A 10,234-nucleotide genomic window follows, 5' to 3' on the forward strand; every position below is an offset into this window, starting at 1 on the left:
CATAAACAGGGATTTCTCATTATTCACTCTCCACATGCATGTGCAGCATCCCCCCCCAACCACTATTAATGTTACACTCCAGAGTGGTACATTTGTTACAGTTGATAAACAAACATTCATTGTGTGATGTGTGTGTATGCATGTGTGTGTGATGAAACAACACATCATTATCACTCAAAATTCATATTTATATTAAGATAATTAACTCTTAGTGTTGTACATGCCATGTGTCTTATAAATGTATAATGACATGTATCCAGCATTGCGGAATCATACAAAATAGTTTCAGTGTTCTAAAAGTCATGTGTTCCACTTACTTCTCCCTTTCACCAAATCCCTGGCAATCACTGACTATTCTCCTATCTTCATAGTTACTCTAGAATGTCATAAAGTTGGAATCATGCAACATGTACTCTTTTCAGATTGGTATCTTTTGCTTAATAATATACATTTTAAGGTTCCCCCATATCTTTTGTGGCATGATACCACATTTCCTTTTAGCATTGAATAATATTCCATTGTCTAGCTGTATTACAATTTCTTTAATCAAACCTACTAAAGAACATCTTGGTTCCTTCCAAGTTTTGGCAATTATGAACAAAGCAGCTGTAAACATCCAGGAGCATGTTTGCTGGACCATATGGTGAAAGGATGTTAAGTTTTATTAGAAACTGTCAAACATGAGAGCTGACTGTCGTGGTGCACATCTGTAATCCCATAAAACCAGAGGCTGAGGCAGGCAGATTGTGAGTTCAAGCCCAGCTTGGCTATACAGTGAGTTTCAGGCCAGCCTGGGCTACATAGCAAGACCCTGTCTCAAAAACAAAACAAAAGCTGTACCAGTACTGGTACTGGTTGTACCAGTGTTCATTCTCATCAGCAACAAATAAGAGTTAATGAAATTATTTTTTCTATTTTAAGATAGTTCACTGCTTGCATGTAGAAATACAACTGATATTTGTATATTAATCCTATGTCTTGCCACTTTACTAAACTCATTCATTAGCTCTAACAGTTGTGTGTGTATTCTTTAGCATTTTCTATATTTCTATATTACATCATCAAAGTTCATGTCATGACTAATATGCTTTTACTTCTTCCTTTCCAATCTGAATGCTTTTTATTTTCTTGCCTAAATGCCTGGGTAAGAATTTGTAATACAATAAATCCACATTCCGAGTTACATTTTCAGTGCCTACTTCTCTCTAAGCTCTGCCAGTGATATCTCTAGTTGGATGCCAAATGGGTATCAGCAATCAACTCATGATCATCTATTCTGATCTGTTTTTTCTACTGTCTTCCCCAATTCTGTCCCTCCAGCATTGAAGTCAAGTCACCCTCCACTCACCTTCTCATTCCCACATTGGAACTGTCAGCAAAATCTGTTGTTTCAACCTTCACCACATGTCCAGAGCCTGCCTACTTCCCACCAGCCCCATGACTCCCAGTTAACTCTGAGTCTTCAACCTCTCAAGCCTGCATAAATGCAGTGGGCTTCAAATCAACCCTCCTTCTCCCATTGTCCCATTCAGTCCATAATACCCTTCGGCTATGAACCCCTCCCAGGGATCCTACCTTTTTCTGAGAAAAGCTGAGGTTCTTAGAGTGACCTAAAAATCCTGGTTATGTTTTTGACTTCATCTTTCTACTAGATTTCACAACACTCACTCCTCTCCAGCCCTATTGCCTCCTTGCTGGTTCTTGAACAGGCCAGGTAGTTACCTACCACCAACTTTTACTTGTTCCCTCTGTCTGGAATGCTTTTCTCTTGAGTACATAATCTGTACTGGATCACCTAGTCCTCACCTTTAGCACTTTTTACAAATAGTATCTTCTGCAACAGATTGTATGTGCTGAATGGGTTCAGAATCTATACCATTCTACATGTTCTTCCTATGTGACATTGAGAGATAGAGGTATGTGTGTCTACATTTCCTTCCCTTGAACTGAAACAAAATTCTACTATTCCTTTCACCAAAAGCATGACAAAAGTAACACTATGTGATTTCCAATTGGACCATGAAAGGCAATTTGTTTCTTCCTGGTTTTTTCTCAGACGTGTTCCTTTAGAGCCCTGATGGCTGTACAAGTAAGAGGTCTGGCTGCCTTGAATCTGCTCTGCTGGAGAGATCAAGTGGAAAGACCATGGAGAGACAAGAGAGATACCAAGGAGCTCCAGGGGTGCCCATCTCCATTTATTTGGCTCTCACCTACACCAACCCCAGACAAGTGAGTGAAGGAGGCTTCAAGTGATGATTCGAGCCCCAATCACTTCTGACCACAGCCTCATGAGTGACTCTTGGGTTGGAATGGCTTGCCCAAGATGCTCCTAAATCTCTGACCACAGACAAAGACAGGTATAAAGGATTACTGTGGGTACTAAGTTTGGGGGTTATTTCTTATACACTCTGAACCTCTTATATTTGCCTCTCAGGTTCATTGCGCAACTCCTGATGTATATGCTGCTGTTTTGCATGAAGTATGTGCTCAGGATTTGATAACTCTGTAGATGGGAAGAATCACTGCTAACATCTGGGGAGGGAGAGAGTGGAAGCATATACCAGGGACTAAACTACATATGTATTTCAATGTCTTCCTCCCTTCCTTCCTTCTCTCCTCTATTTTTCTTTTTTTTTTTCTTGGTGCTGACTCAGCATGAACTTTACCACTGAGCTGTACCCCCAGCCCTATTTTTTCTTAAAAGAAAAACTGAAACAAATGTGGAAGATGTTTATATTTCATTAGCAAAAATTGCCACATTATTCACCACGCTTTCCATTATTTTTTTTCCAGTACTGAGGATTGAACCCAAGGCCTCTCACATGCTAGGCTAGTGCCCTAGTGCTGATTTACAGCCCTAGCTCTTACATAAATAAGATTGATAAGCTGGGCACCAGTGGCTCATGTCTGTAATCCTAGTTACTCAGTTGGCAGAGATCAGGAGGATCACAGTTCAAAGCCATCCCAGACAAATAGTTTGCATGACCCTATCTTGAAAAAAATCTATCACTAAAAAAGGGGGGCTGGTGGGGTGGCTCAAGGTGAAGGCCCTTGAGTTCAAGCCCCAGTATGCAAAAAAATATAAATAAATAAGATTGCTAGCCAGGCATGATGGCTTACAGCTGTAATCCTAGCTACTTGGGAGACAGAGATCAGGAGGATCACAGTTTAAGACCAGCCTGGGCAAGAAGTTTATGAAACCCCATCTCAACTAATGGCTGGGTATAGTGGTACATGCCTATCATCTTATCTATGAGGAAAGTATAGATAGCAGGATCACAGTCCAGGTCAGTCCAGGCACAAAAGTGAGAACCTGTTTGAAAAATAACCAAAGTAAAAAGGGCTGGAGGCATGGCTCAAGTGGTAGGAATCTGAGTTCAAACCTCAGTACCAACAACAACAAAAAAATATTTGGCCAGGTGCCCGTGGCTCATGCCTGTAATCTTAGCTACCCAGGAGGCCAGTTCAGGAGGATCTCAGTTCAAAGCCAGGCTGGGCAAATAGATTGTGAGACCCTACCTCGAAAAAACCCATCACAAAAAAAGGACTAGTGGAATGGCTCAAGGTGTAGGCCCTGAGTTCAAACCCAGTAATGCAAAAAAAAAAAAAAAAGTATGCAAATCTTCATAACCTTTCTTTGACAAAAAGTGGAAATAAATCAAATGCTCATCACTTGTTGAATAGATAACAAACTGTGGGATATACTCAGCAATAAAAAGGAATGAACTACTGATATATCCAACACCCCAAACCATTATGCTGAGAGAAAGAAGTCTGACCCAAATGAGTACAGGATGTACTCATTTCCAGTAATAAGAGATTCTGCAGCAAGCAAAACCTACCCATGGTGGGAATAAATCAGCCTCAGCACCTTGTGAAGGACAAGGCCAGCTTCAGGAAATTTATGTGCCTCAAATTTCTTGTTCTAGTCCCAGCTCAGGTCCTCCCTCACTGAGTATCCTGGGCACATTACATCCTCTCATGCAAGTACATTCTCACAGAAGATGGGCAAAGTGGCTACATGACTCTTTCCCTGCCCCCCCCAACATTCCAGGACTCTGATTCCCTTGTAAGGCACTACCGACTCGAAAAATCCTCTGTGCCAGCCGGTGAGTGGCTTCAGGTCTCTAAGGCAGGGTGGGAATGTCCCCGTGAACCCTGGAACACTGCCACAGGCAGCTGTGGTGGGGGTAGAGGCCCCCACCCATCACAAGCACTAGACTCACCTTTTGTTCCTGTCTCTGGGTCTTTGTAGGCCAGTGAAAACTCAGCACTGAGAATAAAAGGCCCTTGTCCAGAGTTCTGAGCCCTAATCCTCTTACATATCACCAGCGGAAAGCCAGAGCCAGTGGCAGAAGGACCGCTCTGATTTCCTGCCAGCCTGTCCCTTGTCCCACACTCTGGTGCCAACCGCATCTCATCACAAAGGGCTGCTGTCTTGGCCAAGTAACCACGCAATCTTCACTCTACCTCTGAGGATGAGGCAGTCAGACTGCAAACTCTGGACAGGGCTCAGGAAAGTCTGAAGACTTGTCCTGTCATGAGAGCCAGTTCAGAGCCCTGACTATGCCCAATGTGGCCCAGCCCAGAGTTCTGCCTCTCTTTTCTGGAAGCCTAGATTGTTCTTAAGCAATAAGGGAATCTTGGTTGGGTAGTTGAAGTCTCTCTTGGCTCTTAAGTCCCTTTAGGAAGCTAAGAGACAGTACCAGCTCTGATGGCAAGCCCCATCAGATCAGTGGAGGGACAGACACCTCTGTAGGCAGCAAGAGTACCACAGCTCTAGTATGGTTACATGGAGACATATCAGCAGACTAGAACCTTGGGAAGCTGGGCATAACTCAGATGTTGAAGAGTAAGCAGGCGACAGGGAATGGGGTCAGGATGGGAGGGGAGGAGAAGGACATTTCAAGAGAAAGGAGCAGCAGCCAGAGGCCAGCATCCTGAGGCTCTGGGAAGAACAGCTGGCAATGGCACATGTTCACGCTGAAATGTGAACTCTGTACCATAGGCTTTGCATCTGAGATGGGGCACAGGTACTCCAGGAAATAGGCCTTCAGAACACCAGGAGACAGGCTCGACACCAGTTTTACTTATATATTTAGAGGGAGAGAAGTTAAGAATTTAACAAGTAAACACCATATAAGTCAGTGTTTTAAAACGAAAACAATCATAGTCATGAAGTGAGATGCAAAATTCATGTGAATTTTGCCACATGTCACACCATGATCTGACATAGTACACAGCTGTGGCTCAGAACTGAAAAAATACCTCTCCGAAGATTTCTCATCATATTTGACACTTCTCATATCTGATCACAGCACTTCACACTCCTATTCATTCATTCATTTATTCATTTATTCATTCACCCCACATAGATTCATTTCTCAGAATCTGAATGGGAAACACAATAAGGAAGATAACTACTCCAATGCAAAAATCAGAAAATAAGCATAAAGAAGAGATTTTCAAAATAGAAATTTCAAAATTTCTTTCACTAAAGGATTAATAAAAGCATAGAGATCCTGCCTGGATGAATCTATTTGAATGACTAGATAAGATGGGTAAGGGATAAGGAAGTATGATGATGTCTTGAGCTGGTGGCTCTGTGCAGTAGTCACTCCCCGTGATGCAAACTTGATGACCTTCAGTTTCAGATTCTTCCTTTTGAAAACCAGAAAAAGGAGCCAGGGTCATGGTTCAAGTGGTATAGCCTGCCTAGCAAATGTGAGGCCCTGAGTTCAAACTCAGTACTGCAAAAAAAAAAAAAGGAAGGAGAATGAGAGGAAAGAAAGAAGGAAGGAGGGAAGGAAGAAAACCAAGCTGGGCACTGGTGGCTCATGCCTGTAATCCTAGCTACTCAGAAGGCTGAGATAGGGAGGATCGCTGCTCAAGGCCAGCCTGGGTGAATAGTTTGTGAGACCCCCATCTTTTTTTTTTTTTTTTGGTGGTACTGGGGATTGAATTCAGGGCCTATACATTAAGCCACTCTACCAGCCTTGTTTTTTGTGTTTTTCTGAGATGGGATCTTGTAAACTATTTGCCCGGGCTGGCTTTGAACCATGATCCTCCTGATCTCTGCCTCCTGAGTAGCTAGGATAACAGGTGTGAAACCCCATCTTGAGAAATACCCAGTGCAAAAAAAAAGGGCTGGCGAAGTGGCTTAAGTGGTAGAGCACCTGCCTAGTAAGTGTGAGTTTAAAACCCACTACTGCCAAAAAAAAGAAAAAAAGATAAATATATCATATATATATATATATATATATATATATATATATATATATGATGCAGGGTTGGGGGGCATGTCTCAAATGGTAGAATGTCTGCTTAGCAAGTACAAAGTCCTGAGTTCAAGCCCCAGTACCACTACCCACCACCCAAAACAAAAAGATATGATGCAGCCCAGTCACAATCACAGGACATCAGGGTTGTCTGGCCTGGGCCAAGATGGCTTGGCTTTTGTACTCCCATTTGGATCAGTCACTGGATGTGGGCCCCTCTGGGAAGGGGTCACTTCAGTATGTCAGCTCTGCTGCTGAGCAGTCCCTGCAGGGCTGTCTGCGCTAGCCTGTTTGCTGACTGTGTTCCCTGTGGCTGGGGCATCAACTCTTCCTTAAAGAGGACCTGGGTGGAGCATCTCAGCATATACCACATGGATGGACTCAGGGCATGGAGGGTCCACATATGAACACCTGAGCTCACATGTCCCAGTTATGTTCACCCCACCTTGGCCTGCTCTCGGACCTCATCCCTAGGAAGGCAGGCTTGGGATCATTTAGGCAAATGATTCTGGAAGCGTAGCCTGTGGTTGGATCTGTGCCAGCTGAAGCTCAAGCAATGGTGGGGAGACAGGGGGTGCTGTGTGACCCCTGTGGCAGCCTGAAGTGCCACGCAGGGAGATTCACATCTGAAGCCCTGCTCAGCCAATGGGCTGAGAAAGAGTCAACCAGCAACTTAGAAAACAAACAGGAGCTTCACAGTTTACAAAGTGCTTTTCACACTCCCTGCTCCCCACCCTTCCTGTCATCATTAGCTTGCTTTTAGCACCACTAACTGCATGCACCTTGGGACCAACACAGCCAGAGAGGAATGTGATGCCAGGCTCTGGGACTGAGGCTTGGTTGGGGATGCAAATGACAAACTCAACAGAGGTACAGGTGGCAGTGGCACTAATAGTTAGCTCATAGGTGATTTTGGAGGATGGTCTGGGACTTGAAAGTATCTTAGTAGATTAGAAATACAACACTCAGTTTTCATAAAGGTCAAGTTCCAGCCTTTGGCCCTAAGCCCCACTATAAAAATAGAATAATATTTCTATCAGAAAAATGACATTGGGGATCATATGGGTATCAGCTCAGGAAGACTCAATGGAAGGACCCGTAATGCTGGCAAGTAAATGAGGCCCTCAGACTTAGACAAGAAAGACCCTGACTCTTTTCATGGGGCAAGGGGGTCCTCAGAGCTGAGGGACATGCTCCCTCCAACCTATACCCTTCTCTTGCTAACCACCTTAGCCACCTGGGAGCCCCAGAATCTTTTGCCCCAAAGGCCCCAAGCCGTTTTCCTAAGGATGGGGGCTAAGAGGAGGCCAGGAAGACATGAACAGACTGGAAGAAATGTGTGGACTCAGCTGTCCACGTGTGAATTCCTGAACTATCTCATTTGCAGGTGGAGCCAGAGGTAAGGGAAGTAGACCAGGCTGGGGTGGGTGGGGGGCAGTAGGGCTGCTCTCCAAGTTGTATCACATTCTGAAACTCCAAGGAGCCCAGAAGATTTAAGTTCAAACTTTAGCTTTCCAAGTCATATAACAATATGAAGTTTTTACTAGAAGTTTGCTCAGTGAATGGTTTGTTAACTCCAGTCACTACTTGTGAACTTCCAGACATGGGCCTCCATATGTACTCCAGCCCTGCCCTGTGAAAGTTGGGGTGGGCCTGGGGCACATGAGCCATGTGTGCTGCTCTGAGTTCAGAAAACACCTAGAGTACAGTGACCCCTTTTGAACTTACCCAGAGTCTGAGAAGATCAGCCAGGATACAAGGGGCCAGGACAGCTGTCCCTTGTGGGATAGCTTAAGCACTGAAGACATTCAGCAAAGAGAAGAAAAAGTTCAGCAATTGCTGTCTGGTGTCTTTTGGTCTTGAAAAGACCATGAAAGAAAAAAAAGAGAGAGAGAGAGACATTAATCCATTTTAAGTGCTCAGACAGTAGAGCTAGGACCAGAGGGGTGACTCAGGGAGGCAGGAAGGCTCAATAGAAAAATGACCCACCTAATAAAAAGGTGGGGTCAGTGGAAAGAAGAAAAGGGAGAATGGACTATGATGGGAGGGTCATCTTGCTGGAGGAAGTCTAACTGTACCAGGCTTGTGATCTTGGGATTTCATAGGAATGATTTCAGTCACAGACAGAGGACCAGACAAGGCTACCCTGGTCTCTGACATCATGCATCTGAAACTCTTTCCATTTTCCAGAAGGGTAAATCAAGGCAAGGGCAGAGAAATCCTAATGGTACTTGGCAACCATTGGGCTTCAGAGTGCACCTGAGTTTGTCCCTGTCAGCCCTTTGCAATGCACTTTTGACAGGGTTTTTGTGGTGTGTGATAGTTCTCACACAGACACTTCTTCATGAACATCAGAAGCCAGAGTCCTGTGCCTGGTGTTTGGTAGGGCCTGAGTGGCCATGGGAGCAGAGGGAAGGTCCTTTTTTCCTGTGGGAACTCATTCCAGTTGCCAGCAGAGTGGGGAGCAGAGCCATGTCACTCGGCTTACTTACTGATGGTTACTCTGGGCAACCTAGCTCAGCCTTGTTGTGGCCTTGGGCAGGGACCCAGACTGCCCCAGGGTTTCTGTTTCTCCATCTGTAGAACAAGAGTGAACTTCTGCCCTGGCTGGCTGCAGAGCCTGCTGTACCAGGAAGCCTGCTGTCCTCCTTGAGAGGGTGAAGCTAACGCCAGAGTAAAGACAAGTGAGATTCAGGGCCTACCACCTCCCAAGAGAGGCCCAATTAGAGCAGTGAGCAGTTCCCACCAGAGGCTCTGGCCAACCCTCAAAGCCAACCACATGGGCAGGCCACAGTAGCTGTGTGATTAATGGTGGCAGCTGGGGCTGCCTACTTGGCCTGGCCTCAGGAACTTCAAATGAGCACATGCACTGCCAAGGAGGGCGGAGGGCAACTCCTTTTCATCTGCAGAGAAGGGGCGAGGGAGCCAGTGTCAGCAGCACTGGGCTCCGAGAGGGCAAACCCAAACAAAGGGCCATGCTCTTGAGGGCTCCTGAGACCTCTGCACAGGCCTCTGGGGCCGCACAGAAGGTTATCACCAGGGATCCAGAAAGGGGCTTACTCTACAGGTCCCCATCAGCACATCCCAAGGAAGGTTCAGCCCTCTTCTAGAACAGGAACCATGAATGGAAACAAGGAAATGACTGTCTGCTCTTCTTCCTTCCACCCACCCATCCATCTATCCATCTATCCATTCCATCCATCCATCCATCCATCCATCCATCCATTCCATCCATCCATCCACCTATCCATCCATCCATCCGTCCATCCATTCATCCATTCATCCATTCATCCATCCATCCATCCCACAAGGTTTGCTGCTTACTGAGAGCCCTGGGGTCACATAGTGAACAAGACAGTCAGGATCTCTGCTCTCAAGAATCTATATTCTATGGAAGGGAAAGCAAGTAAAACTATAAGAAAAAGTAAAAAGAAAATGAGCACTATGCCCAGCTCATGAGGAAATATTTCAGTATGCCTGGACTTTCTCCTCTGTAAAATGGAAATAATAAAAGTATTTATCATTCAGGGTAATTTTAAGAATTAAAGGAGTTAACAGTCAGGCGCCGGTGGCTCATAGCTGTAATGCTAGTAGCTCAGGAGGCAGAGATCAGGAGGATTGCCCCAGGGTTTCTGTTTCTCCATCTGTAGAACAAGAGTGGTTCAAAGCCAGCCCAGGCAAATAGTTCAAGAGACCTTATCTTGAAAAAATCCATCATGAAAAAGAGAGGTGGAGTGGCTCATGGTGTAGGCCCTGAGTTCAAGTCCAAGTACTGCAAAAAAAAATGGAGTTAATAATTGTGAAGTACTTGGCATATAGTAAACACCATATAAATATATATTAAATTAAAAAAACATTTTCCAGTAGTGATAAATACTATGAAGAACCTAAATAGGAGGTAGTGTGTGTGTGTGTGTGTGTGTGTGTGTGTGTGTGTGTGGTGGGGGATGGAGAAA

This window comes from Castor canadensis, chromosome 17 (genome assembly GCF_047511655.1).
Source record: "Castor canadensis chromosome 17, mCasCan1.hap1v2, whole genome shotgun sequence".
In the NCBI taxonomy this organism is placed as follows: Eukaryota; Metazoa; Chordata; class Mammalia; order Rodentia; family Castoridae; genus Castor; species Castor canadensis.